This window comes from Chelonia mydas, chromosome 12, assembly GCF_015237465.2.
Source record: "Chelonia mydas isolate rCheMyd1 chromosome 12, rCheMyd1.pri.v2, whole genome shotgun sequence".
Classification (NCBI taxonomy): Eukaryota; Metazoa; Chordata; order Testudines; family Cheloniidae; genus Chelonia; species Chelonia mydas.
The window spans coordinates 15,582,108-15,595,723 of NC_051252.2; positions in this window are offsets into that span (position 1 = coordinate 15,582,108).

Sequence of the window (13,616 nt, forward strand, 5' to 3'; positions counted from 1 at the left end):
GGAGAGTGTTGGGTCATCCTTCAGGATAGGTTGTAGATCCTTAATAATGCGTTGGAGGGGTTTTAATTGGGGGCTGAAGGTGATGGATAGTGGCGTTCTGTTATTTTCTTTGTTAGGCCTGTCCTGTAGTAGGTGAACTCTGGGAACACTTCTGGCTCTATCAATCTGTTTCGTCACTTCCGCAGGTGGGTATCGTAGTTGTAAGAATGTTTGATAGAGATCTTGTAGGTGTTTGTCTCTGTCTGAGGGGTTGGAGCAAATACCCACCTGCGGAAGTGAAGAAACAGATTGATAGAGCCAGAAGAGTTAAACCTGGATTTGTGCTGGAAATGGCCCACCTTGATTATCATACACATTGTAAGTAGAAAGAAAAGGAGTACTTGTGGCACCTTAGAGACTAACCAATTTATTTGACCATAAGCTTAGTGATCACTTTAGATAAGCTCTTACCAACAGGAGAGTGGGTTTGTGGGGGGTGGGGTGGGGAGAAAACCTGGATTTGTGCTGGAAATGGCCCAACTTGATTATCATACACATTGTAAGGAGAGTGATCACTTTAGATAAGCTATTACCAGCAGGAGAGTGGGGTGGGGGGAGAGAAAACCTTTTGTAGCGGTAAACACCCATTTTTTCATGGTTTGTGTGTATAAAAAGATCTTCTGTACTTTCCACAGTATGCATCCGATGAAGTGAGCTGTAGCTCACGAAAGCTTATGCTCAAATAAATTGGTTAGTCTCTAAAGTGCCACAAGTACTCCTTTTCTTTTTGCGAATACAGACTAACACGGCTATTACTCTGAAACCTGTCTGTATGTGTAGATATATGTCTTCTTACTATATGTTCCATTCTATGCACCCGATGAAGTGGGCTGTAGCCCACGAAAGCTTGTGCTGTAATAAATTTGTTAGTCTCTAAGGTGCCACAAGTACTCCTGTTCTTTTTTTGGTACAAAATGGTTTCAAGAGAGAGAGCAAGGAAAGAAAGGGAAAGAAAAAGCACCAACTCTCCTTTCAGTAAGTTTACGAAAGTCTAAGTTTGGCAAAGTGGCTTTGAGTTACAAATTTCCCATATGGGAATTAAACATGTCTCAAATGATCGTTACTAGTATTATTTGTACCTAGGAGAGACCCCTGCATAAAAATAGTTGTGCAACTTCAGAGCTACTGTAAATAACCACGATTGAGTTGATTGCAATGTAACAATGAAAACCGTTCACCTAGGATCTCGCTTACTTTTTCATGACTATGTTTCAGAGTAGCAGCCGCGTTCATCTGTATCCGCAAAAAGAAAAGGAGGACTTGTTAGTCTCTAAGGTGCCACAAGTCCTCCTTTTCTTTTTTCCATGACTATGTTACACATTGCAGAACATTTTTAGCCTATCAGGATCTGCCACATTCTGACGGGAAAAACATCAGACAATATTTTCTGTAACCTTGCGCCGGTGAGATCTGAATGTTTGATTAATTACTGTGTAGCAGGATGATAGAGACACTAAAAGGTAAAGAGACCATCCACAGCTCTTGGCCATCTTTCCGCTTACTCTGATCATGCCCAGAGCTGCTCTGAATTGCACTGGCTCGATCATTTCTCTAGGGACCATTCTACCCAAGGAAAGGCACCAGACTGCAGCACAGCCACAGCCCTGGCCAACCCGACCCTATGCAGAGGGAGAAGGGAGCAGGTTGTGTACAGAAGGGCTCCCCTGCTTTATTTTATGAGGGAGCTCTCCTACATCAGGGATATCCCCAGCTGTGTGGGTCAAAGGGGACGAAATCTAAGCTGATGATCTGGACCCTAGTCCAATATGAAGAGCAAGATAACATGATGGCACCACCATACAGATTTTAGAGACTAGGAATTAATTTCAGGCTAGACCTAAGCTATGTAAAGAAGCTAAAAGGTATGGGCATGCTTCTGGGTACACTGAATTCTTTTCTGTAAGATTTACTTGGTCTGAAATGAGCTGAATTCTCCCAGTCCTGGCTATGTTGTTTGGAGAGGTGGGAAGCAGATGATGCCAGAGTGCCTGAATTCTTTGCTATCTAATTTATGCAACTGCATTGGCGATGGATCTTGAAGCTGTTTTCCCAACTCTCCTGGTGCCGAGATAAACTGTTAGGATGGTATATGTCAGCAACAACTGAGGGCTTGTCTACATGAGGAAATTTACAGGCAGAATAATACCAGTATAATTCTGCCACTATAACTCACTCTTATTCTGGAATGAGAATATCCACATGGGGCGTTATACTGGTATAACCAGAGCAGTGTATTATGGTTCTTCTTGTACATTTCCCCACATAAACAAGCCAGGAAGGCCAAAGAAAGGACAGACTATGGAAACAACAGGGAATTCCTCGCCCACTTTAGAGATCAAAACAAACTCAGATGCAGTCACAAGGAACCACAACTGTGCTGGTGCAAAGCACAAAATTAAATGTGATAGTGTTACCCATAGCCTCTTTAAACTGCCATGTACTTTTCCTATATTCCCTCCCAAAGCACTGCTGGGCAAGACACTGCAACTTAAAATAGAAACTCTCTCTTTTTTTTTTTTTAAATCTTCATGCTAGATTCAACCATCGATTCCGCATTCCACACTCTCTGACATCACTGAATGCATCTGATGAAGTGAGCTGTAGCTCACAAAAGCTTATGCTCAAATAAATTTGTTAGTCTCTAACGTGCCACAAGTACTCCTTTTCTTTTTGCGGATACAGACTAACATGGCTGCTACTCTGAAATCTGACATCACAGTCACTCTATCCTTATTGATGATTTTAACTGGACCCACAACAGCAACCTGTAAAATCAGAGTTCCATTAAAATATTTTTTATCTTGTCATCTGTTAATCAAGGCAGGACACAAATCCCACCTGCAATTTCCAGCAGAATGAGCCTATTCCAATTGTTCATGTTTTACTGCTGAAAAACCCAGTGATTCTCTTGCTCTCCTCTCTTTGGCATTTCCGTGGGCTTTCAGATGGTTGCTTTTAAACTCAGTATTGTCTGTTTTCTACCACCACCCTTTCCTTTTTTCAAAATGTCCAATTATTGTGTTCGTTTGACTGTCAAAGTGGATGATTGGCACGTGGTTATAGCGTCTCTTTAGCTCCAATTCAGAATGGAACTGGCATACACAGGATTATTTAAGCTTCGACAGAGTGTTTGTCCCCATACAATGCACAGAGCTTGATTGTAATCTCACTTTGCTTCTGATTTACATAGGTGTGAATGAAATCAGAATCAGGCCAACACTGCCTGCCCATATGAGCATACAGGTTACATGACAACAGAGCTCAGACAGATTCAGTCTAGGAGATGCAGAGAACAGACTTAGCATAGAATTAAAAGAGAAAAAACGGGCGGTGCTGGCAGGAAATTAGCATTTCCGGGCCTTGTAGTGAGATTTCATGATATATAGGTTGGCTTGGTGCAAAATTTAAAATAAAAACTTTAAAGTACAACCCAAATTGCGTCTTTATTCATTTTATACAGTCAACTTTTGGAACCTCTAGGATCATTGTCCTCCCTCTCTTTCCCCCTCAAAAAAAAAAAAAAAGCCATAATGCAGAGAATGCATGGGTGGATGGAGATAGAACTCTCTAGAGTCACCCAGCACTGCTCCTGGGCCAGGAAGAAGGAGGCTTTTGAGAGAAACATTAGGCACTTCCCTCCCAAGAGGCTGAGTAGACTTCTTTGACAGCTGTCTCCCAGGTAATGGCGTAGACCAAGACCAAGATCTAATCTTGGACCACATAGTTAGAGCTTTTATGGTAGACTCTGCTAAACAACCACAGGTAGCTTTTGTTCATGTGATATTGTTTCTTGTTCTCTCTGGGACTTACATTTTATTTTCCAGGCTTCTAAAGTAAATTAAAGTTACTTGATCTCAAAATAGTGCAGACTGATTTACTGCTACTGCAGAGCCAACAAAGAATACACAGATATTACTTTTGTCTAGGCCCCATAAAAATAATAGCCTATTTTTGCAGATGCGAGGGACATGTTGTTTTCAAGCATCATGTATTGTGTGGTGTCCGGCATTACAGAAGTATTTCAAAAGTGTCAGCCAAGTTTCAAGAAAGCCTGTCCACCTTTATGAATTAAAACTTGGAAGTTACTCTGACATTAAAAGCTGATCATTTAAGCACATTTCAGATTTTTTCCAGTTTTTATATTCATGTTATTTGCTGGAACCGATTGTAATGAGTTGATTGCTGAATTACAGCAAAGCAGCTGCTCTCAGTATGAGTCTGTGCCATATTTAGCATTCAGATTTTCATAAACAAGAAAAAAAGAAAAATGTAAAAGATTTTTATATAAAATTTCTCAGAATCTTTTGTTTATTTTTAAATCGCTCTGAATAATCCAGACGTCACCAGCAATCACACTACAACAGAACCAGACTCTTATGCTTTTCATGCGTGCATTCTGTCAGCTGAATTTAAAAGCTGCTCCCTTAACTCAACAAGAAGCTTTTTAAATGATGTATTGTCCTACTTTTTCCACATGGAGAATTTTTCATTGCCAGCAGTGGACCCATCTGTATTCCACCTACAAAATGTTCTCCCATCACTTGAGATTTTCATTATTCTACTTTTCAGGTCTAAAAAGTTGGTTTGTTCCTAATGCGCCTGATATAAATAATTTGGGAGAATATCCTGAAGTATTTACTCAGGCAAAATTCCATTGATTTCCATGAGAGAGTCTTGTCTGAACAAGGACTTCAAGACTTGGCACATTATCAATCCCAGCAAATGGCAGGCGAGAGTTGATGCCTAACGCATGTTCTTGGAAGGAAACGACTTGGCTCAAGGTCCATATTTAAAACAACACATATTGTATAGCTTAAATTCTGTAAGACGCAAGAAGAACAAAAGCTTAAGTAGCCTCTAAACACCCAGATCAGAGTTCATATTTAGTGCAAATATACTTTACATATCTCAGCGTATCTAGTCATCTAGTAATGTGTATAAAAAGATAGGCAGCCCTTAATGTGAAATGCAATCTTGTTTATATATAGATGTCTAGACTGAGCAATATAGTACATATTTTCATGAGTTAGCGAGCACAGCCTAGCCCGCAAGTCTCATGTGACAATTGTAAAGATTTGCAGAAAGAGCCACTTACTTCCAGCATTGAACTAGGAACTATATTAGACTAGGGGAAACAGCATTAGCCCTAAAGTTCCTGCCTTTGCTCCACCGTTGAGTTCCTCTGCCCCATCTTGCCTGTTTTTTTGCAACAGATTTAAAGAAAAGAAGTACACACGTCCTCAAGAGGTGGAGCGCAGCGAAGAGAGGAGAGAGTTTTGTATACAGCTGCTGCTCATGAACTTAAATGGAACATATGCATTGGCTAATGGCACAGATTTTATTTACATCGTACCAGAATTTTTAAAAATAAATTTAAACAAAAACCCCAAGTCTAACAAGCCTAATAAATTGTGTGTGAATTGAACTTCCAACTAAATCACATCATCTGCTTCAGTTAGGGCCACAACATTCTCGTGGAGGAAGGTCTATTTTAAGCCAGCACAGCAGAAAGGCTGCTGCTTAATTGGCTGCCTGTATGGGGTGCTATGCAGTGTAGTTGTCAGTCCCAGGATATTAGAGAGACAAGGTGGGTGAGGGAATGTCTTTTATTGGACCAATTTCTGTTGGTGAGAGAAAGAAGCTTCTGAGCCACGCAGAGCTCTTCTGTGATGCTGGGAGTACCATTCCCAGACCTGAAGAAGAGCTCAGTGTCGCTCCAAGCTCATCTCTCTCACCAACAGAAGTTGGTCCAATAAAAGGTATTACCTCACCCACCTTGTCTCTCTCTCTCTCTCTCTCTCTCTCTGTATGTAGTGCTGTAAATTAAGAAATGGCAAAAATCCCTTTGCAGACCGCAGACTATCATCTTCTTCTTAAACTGCTACATGAAGGACATTGCTCCTTAATGGAGAAGAAAACTGTAGGTCATGCAAGTGATGATATTTCAGTAGGCTTAAAATTCCATCTGCCCTATAAGGAATTTCAAGAGTGGCTGTAAAGACACGCCTTTCCTGTAGTACAGGTGGAATTTTAAAGCTTGAGGACTGTAGCATGTTAATTTTAAGTGTTCTCTTATACCGGTGTCTGTTCAGACTACCATATAACATTTTCAGGATGATGCAGAGATAAGAAGAAATAGCTTTTCAAAGCCTTGTTGGCCAGTTTTTGCCAAATGAAAAGTAGGTGTCCAGAGCAGATCTCTTTTGATATAAACTCCAAAGGCCAGGTTGAACTCCCAGATGGGAAGATTTTCTGCTTTATTTTCTGATTTTTTCCCCGCAAACATATTAATTTTTTGTTAGGCACGTTGTTCCTTTAAGGCGAGACCTTGCTACGTGCAACTGGGTGTAGTGTTTTCGGCCAAGTCATTCTCTAGTTACAAGAGATTCTATTGGATAACAATAGCCATGGGGAAAAATATCTAGACCCTAATAAGGCCTCACCCCCTTTGGACTGTGCTAATTTACACAATTTTATTCCCATTCTAATGATCGAGAATGATTTTATTAAAGCTGTTCGTAGCTACAGATGTTCATGTGATCATCTCGTGATGTTCTTTTCTGCCTTACAAAAGATGGCTAACATCTCCCATGTTTGTCAAACTGAAATCTTTGGGAGAAAAGGAAGGGGAGCAGAAAATTAGCTAAAAGAATGACAGTCAGGCGAGAGGGGGAAATAGGCAGAGGCAGAAGAGAAAAAGGCCCATTTTCGTTAGAGAGGCCGATATTTCTACTTAATTTGCGGTGGTGCACTGATATCAGGGTGATAGGCTTCTTACGGGAGCAGATATAGAGACAACTGGACAATGAGGAGGTTCCTGGTGTGTTGAGACCACTTCCTATCACGCTGACAAGGACTGTCTCATTGTTCACTTGTGCTCCCTGTCTGGCTGTATATACCTGCTCTTTCTTGTCTTACATTTAGACTGTAAGCTGTTTGGGGCAGGGATCATATTTTTGTTCTGTGTTTGTACAGCGCCTGGCACGGTGGGGTCCTGGTCCACGACCGCAGTTCCTAGGTACTACTGCAAGACAAACAAACAAATAAATAGGGACAGGAAAACGTGAGAGGAGAGGGAGCAAGGTGGGATCTGGAAAGGAGAGAGGGACAGAGAGAGGGACGGGGTGGGGGAGGAAGAGCCTGAGGGCAAGAAAGTGAAAGGGAGGCTAGAGGAATACAATCATAGAACTGAAGGGCTAGAAACGACCTCAAGAAGTCATATAGTCCAGCCCCCTTAGCTGAGGCAGGACCAAGTATACACCAACCCTGACAGGTGTTGTCTAACCTGTTCTTAAAATCCTTCAATGATGGGAATTCCACAATCTCCCTTTTCAGAGTAACAGTCATGTTAGTCTGTATTTGCAAAAAGAAAAGGAGTACTTGTGGCACCACAGAGACTAACCAATTTATTTGAGCATAAGCTTTCGTGAGCTAGACCTCACTTCACAATCTCCCTTGAAACCTATTCCAGTGCTACAATTTTTTGGAAAAAAACAGGGGGTTGATTTCTGTTTATTTTTAACTAATTAATTTAGTTAATTTAATTTAATTTAATTAATTAGTTAACTAATTTAAACTAACTAATGTAACTGTTTAATTTTTAATTAAGACCAAGTCCACACTCGAAAAGGGTTCTCATTAGTATAGATGCAGTTTATACCACCAAAAATGAATTTTCCAGGATCGCTTATCCCGGTTCTCCAGGTGAAATAAGCTAACATGGAAAATCACTTTTATGTTGGTATAAACTGCATCTACTCTAGGCTTTTCTTAGTATAGAAATGTTGACCAAAAACCACCACCACCACCCACTCCTAAGTGATATTGCTACACTGGCAAAGATTTCCAGTATAGAACTGGCCTAAATTTATAATTAAATGTATTATAGGACAGGGGCACAGTGTAGAGAGAAAGTAGGAAGGGATTGGCTTAAAGGAAAAACAAGGGAAGAGAGAGGGTTATTGAAGGAAGGGAGGGGAAGAATAAGAGGAGCATGGAGGGCAGCTGGAGTGAGGAGGAAGTAAGGAGACTGAGGGAAGAGGTGGCTGGATAAAGCAGCCAATCTACAGAGAGGAAAGAACATCCAGCACAAAAGCTGCTGATTTGTTTTCCTTTAATATTTCTTTAGAGTGAGAACTTTGGGATTATTTCTCGCCCAGGTATGTATGTATATCAGTTTCCCCTAAATAATTATTTTCCATCATGACAAGCTGGCTTCATTCTTACTGCTTGTTTTGTTCAAGATGAAACCTGACATAAAAACTTAAAAGTGAAAATGCTTTGTGTGCAGTGTAGTCATTTTTTGCAGTGACACACAATAATTTCTCTGCTACAAAACTAATGTTAGATGGTGAGTAAGCAAGCTCAGACGTGAAATGGCACTTACATGCTGCAAAGGTATATCCCGCTGAACACCAATCTTTTGAATTGATCTGAACTCATTAATAGAGCTGGCTAAAATTTTTCACCCAAAGGTTTTGTGGGGTTGAGTGGGCTGTGTCAAGAAATGGGCTTTTTTGAAAATTAAACTTGTCACAAAAAATTGTTGACTATCAAACTGTTCTGTTTTTCACAAGACTTATAGCAACATCATTTTGGTATTGTTTTCAAAATTAGAAAAAAAAATCATTTACTAACATCTCAGTTTTCAGTAAGAAAAGGTGGTTTTCAGTGTGGCTGTCAGGGGCAGGTAAAAGAAATTCATTTGGGGTGACTCAAAACAAAAGTGTTTGAAAATTTTCAAAGTCTTGAAAAAATTTTAGTTTCATGTTGACTGAAATGTTTGTTTTGATCTTGAAATTTTAAAAATATTTAATTTTTTTACAAAACAAATTTAGGGAAATTGTAAAACAAAATGTCTTTGGACAAAAAATTAATTCAACTCCAGCTTTCAATAACTAGTCATTTTGTACTGATTTTCAAAATAAGTTTGATAAAGGCTTTGATAAGCTTTCTATTAAAATATTGCAGAAAATATAGTGAAATAAACAGAAAATAAATGCATCTGGAACCTACTGCAATGGAAACAACTTTCAAATATAACTTTTTTTTCCCTGCTAAATTATTTTTCCACTTTTTGATTGACTCTGCTCATTGCCTAGACTGATGGTCTGTCAGTGTATGTATTAATAAAAGCATCAGTGAAATACTTGTAAGGGCTTACAATGAAAGTACATATGCACAGTTCACTGCAATTTGAAATTCACAATGGAGACAGCCAGCACAAGGGTTATGTTCCACATAAGTCTTCAAAACAGGGCTCATGTGAGATATAAGTAGTACATACTTCTTCTCTTTACGCTCTGGTGAATTATCCCCTGTAGTGAACAGGCTTCAGAGGGTACAAGAGAATACTTATAGGTAGCTACAGAATAAAACTGATAAAAATGTCTGAAGATTAAGTCTTACACCTAAGTCTATTTTAAAATATCAGGCATGAAGCCACAGTATGTTGGAAATTTTTTTTAAAAAGTCTACATTACATATTGCATGAGAAGTGTTTACTTACAGATAATGGAGAAATTCACACACTTACTAAGTAAAATGATATTCTCTACATAAAAAAGCATTTTATGGTTAAGGTTTCTTTATAAATTTCTCATTTGTCATTATTTGTATCTTTTAATTATGTAGCCATTCATTCTTTACCGATATCAAGTTCAAACTGGAACATTCAACCGGAACCTCACCACTAGAGCTGGTTGAACTTTATCTTTCTTTTCTGTGAACAATTTTGCAAATGTAAAAAATGTTTTCATTTTGAAGTTTTCAAGACAGAAATATTTTGGAATTTACAAATTATTTCCTGGCTTCTGAAAACCAAAATGTTCCAGTTACCCAAAATTTTCCAATCTACATTGATACAGAGCTGCAATAAATGTATTGAGTATTCATATGCACAGTCATCCAATCATGGAGTCAGGAAAACACCACATGACAACATGGGATCACCTGTATTCAAAACGTTACAGAGTGGCTAACTAAAAACTAAAATAATTTTAAAAACACTAAAAATAATTTTAACTTCATTTTTAAAAAGTGAAAAATAATTCACAAAAACATTTTTTTAGACATTCAGTGAAGTCACAAGGTATAGAAAGGATGTAGAGAAACTAGAAAAGATCCAGAGGTGCGTGATAAAGATGATCAAAGGGATGGAATGCAAGCCACATGGGCAAAAGCTGAAGGAATTGGGTATGTTTAGTTTGCAAAAGAGGACATTAAGGGGGGACATGACAATGGTCTTCAAATACTTGAAAGGCTGCCATAAAAAAGATAGAGAAAAATTTTTCTGTCTTGCCACAGAAGGCAGGACAAGAGGCAATGGGTTCAAACTGCAGCATAGCAAACAAATTAAATCTCCAGGAAAAACTTTCTAACTGTAAGAACAATAGGACAATGGAACCAACTGCCTAGGGAGGTCATGGAAGCTCCTTCACTGGAGATTTTCAAAAGGAGGCTGGATAGCCACCTGTCTTGGATGGTTTGACACAACAAATTCTTCATCTTGGCAGGGGATCAGACTAGAAGACCCTTGCAGTTGCTTCTAAAACTATGGTTCTAAGGTAGCATTGCATGATTCCAGTTTTATCAAACTCGAGTCCCATTCCCTTGTCTGTGTGGTGCTGTGTTTGACTTTTGTACAAAATTATAGATAAAAATATTTGATATGCTATTATTAAATGCTGAGTCGGACCACAAGCCACAAAAGCAAGTTGACTCATGGATTGTCTACAGAGGGATACTCAGCAAAGTTATGACAAATTAATTAACGTGTGAAGTTAAAGTGCATTCAACCCCTATGTGAATGTTCTCATTCAGAAGTAAAGTGGCTTCGAAGGATAAGCTATAGCAAACCAAAGTTACTTAGTTAATTTGTCTTAACTTTTCTGAGTGTCCTTATGTAGACATGCCCTCAGTTCAACTAGAAGTTCCCCAGTGACGCTGCACTGATCCGATGGACTGGAGCCCATTTAGGGCTGTATACTATCCTTCCTCTGCATATGGAATTTCCTTTGATGTCAATGGTAATTGTGTGAGTTGATCCACAGTACTTTGGTGTCTAAACTAATCAAGGTTAGGAGGCTCCTGCAATATCTAGATACACAGCAGGAAGAAGAGGCTCAGAGATAATACTGAATTCCCTTGCTTTTGTACCTTTGATGTTATTTTAATCTAGTTTTGGTAGGGGATTTCTTTCATTAGCCAGTTTGGTTTTTACATTAATAAAATGAATGTTATAAAAGGCAAGCCACTAGTTCTTTCTTAAAAGTGGTGCTGTTTACTTAGTTATGTTGGTACAAAAAGTCCTCACACTAATCACAGATTCTTAACTGTTTAGGAAATTGAATAATTACAATTATTATTTATATCCAGTAGTGCCCAGAATATGCTACGTACTATACAATCACATAGAAAGGCATAGGACACATCCTGAACATGTCCATTAAAAACAGAGGATCCATACCAATTTTACATCAGCAGAGAATTTGATCCTAATATAGCATAAGCATTCCAATAGAAAATATAGATTTAGTTTTAGAAAATCTTTAAAGCCATATATTCTGGACTTTTTCAGATATACAACAGAGACATAACAGATCACAACTGCTCCTAGAAAGCTAAGATTTAGAGATATGTTAGTACATTTATAGAGAATGAAGTTTAGACCTAGCACTTGCTGGAAAGGTGTTGACAGTGTTTCAAAACCAGTTACAGAGGCAAAAGGATAAAGAGTTGTCCAAATCTAAAAATGTACCCACAAATGCAAATAGAAAAACAAAGGATGTGGTATATATTATGTTTACTAGCCCTTTATTATGAATTTCAGTCCCTCTTTAACACTTAAATGATTGGATTCAGTCCCCAAATAAGCACAATAACATTAATAGAACACCTTTTTATGTCATCTTTCAATAAAATATCTAATTTGTGCAAAGAAAACATTTACTAATGCCCCCTGCTGCTGTTTTTTCCTCTCTCCATTTTCTTTGGATTCTTCTAGCTAAACAACATAGTCCCTACAAACTTTACAGAGAGAACTTCTCAGTCTCTTTTGAAATGTTAAAAATAAACACACAGTCTTTCAGGATAGCCCAACTTAGCTAGGCCAATGGTAGCTGATGGGACCATTAAGTTCTGTTAGCTGCTTCCATTCCCCAGTGCGGCCAGCCTGCCACAGGAGATTGGGCACAGGAAGAAGCCGCTAGCCTTGCTCCTGAGTCACCTTCAGCTGCACGTCTCTCCATCTCCTTACATCCTCCCACTGTAACATACAATAATTTAAAAGGTGACTGGATAGAGTAATGGGGAATGGTGGGAAAGAGATGTGAGTGGACATTGAGGGGTGAGATTCTGAGGGGTTTAGGGTGCAGGTGTATGGGATGGAAGCAAGGGAGACTTTCTAGGCCATGTATGGGGAGGCAGGAGGAAAGATTGCCATGGTGGTAGCATGGGGGACATCAGGGCTCAGCAAGGGGACATAACTCTCACTGTTGATAGGGATTGTATCTGTGTGATTACCAACATTGGTAAAGACTTGCTAAAAAAAAAAAAAAAAAAACACCTGGGAAATTCCCCCAAACAGAAAACTTTGTTAAAAGCATGTTAAGGTTGCTCACATGCTTGTATCAACACCACAATGATAAAATAGCCAGAAAATCACTAAGTCACCACCCTGAAATAATAAATTTTCCCTTTGCCACATCACCCATGAAGGCTCAATTTAAATGTGTACCACAAATTAAAAAAACATAGTAAGAGAACCAAAAAAGTGCCACCGTGGCTAAACAACAAAGTAAAAGAAGCAGTGAGATACAAAAAGTCATCCTTAAAAAGTGGAAGTTAAATCGTAGTGAGGAAAATAGAAAGGAGCATAAACTCTGGCAAATGAGGTGTAAAAATATAGGTAGGAAGGCCAAAAAAGAATTTGAAGACCAACTAGCCAAACACTCAAAAACTAATAGCAAATTTTTTTTAAGTACATCAAAAGCATGAAGCCTGCTAAACAACCAGTGTGGCTAATGGATGATCAAGATGCTAAAGGAGCACTCAAGGACGATAAGGCCATTGTGAACAAACTAAATGAATTCTTCACGGCTGAGGATATGATGGAGATTACCAAACCTGAGCCATTCTTTTTAGGTGACAAATTTGAGGAACTGTTCCAGATTGAGGTCCTAGGACCAAATGGTATTCACCCAAGAGTTCTGAAGGAACTCAAATATGAAATTGCAGAACAACTAACTGTTGTTTGTAATCTATTTAAAAAGGGCTCCAGAGGGGATCCCAGCAATTACAGGCCAGTAAGCCTAACTTCAGTACCAGGCAAACTGGTTGAAACTACAGTAAAGAACAAAATTGTTAGACACATACAATGAAAAACATTTGTTGGGGAAGAGTCAACATGGTTTTTGTAAAGGGAAATCATGCCTCACTAATCTATTAGAATTCTTTGAGGGGGGTCAACAAGCATGTGGACAAGGGGGATCCAGCGGATATAGTGTACTTATGTTTTCAGAAAGCCTTTGGCAAGGTCCCTCACCAAAGGCTCTTAAGCAAAGTAAGCTGTCATGGGA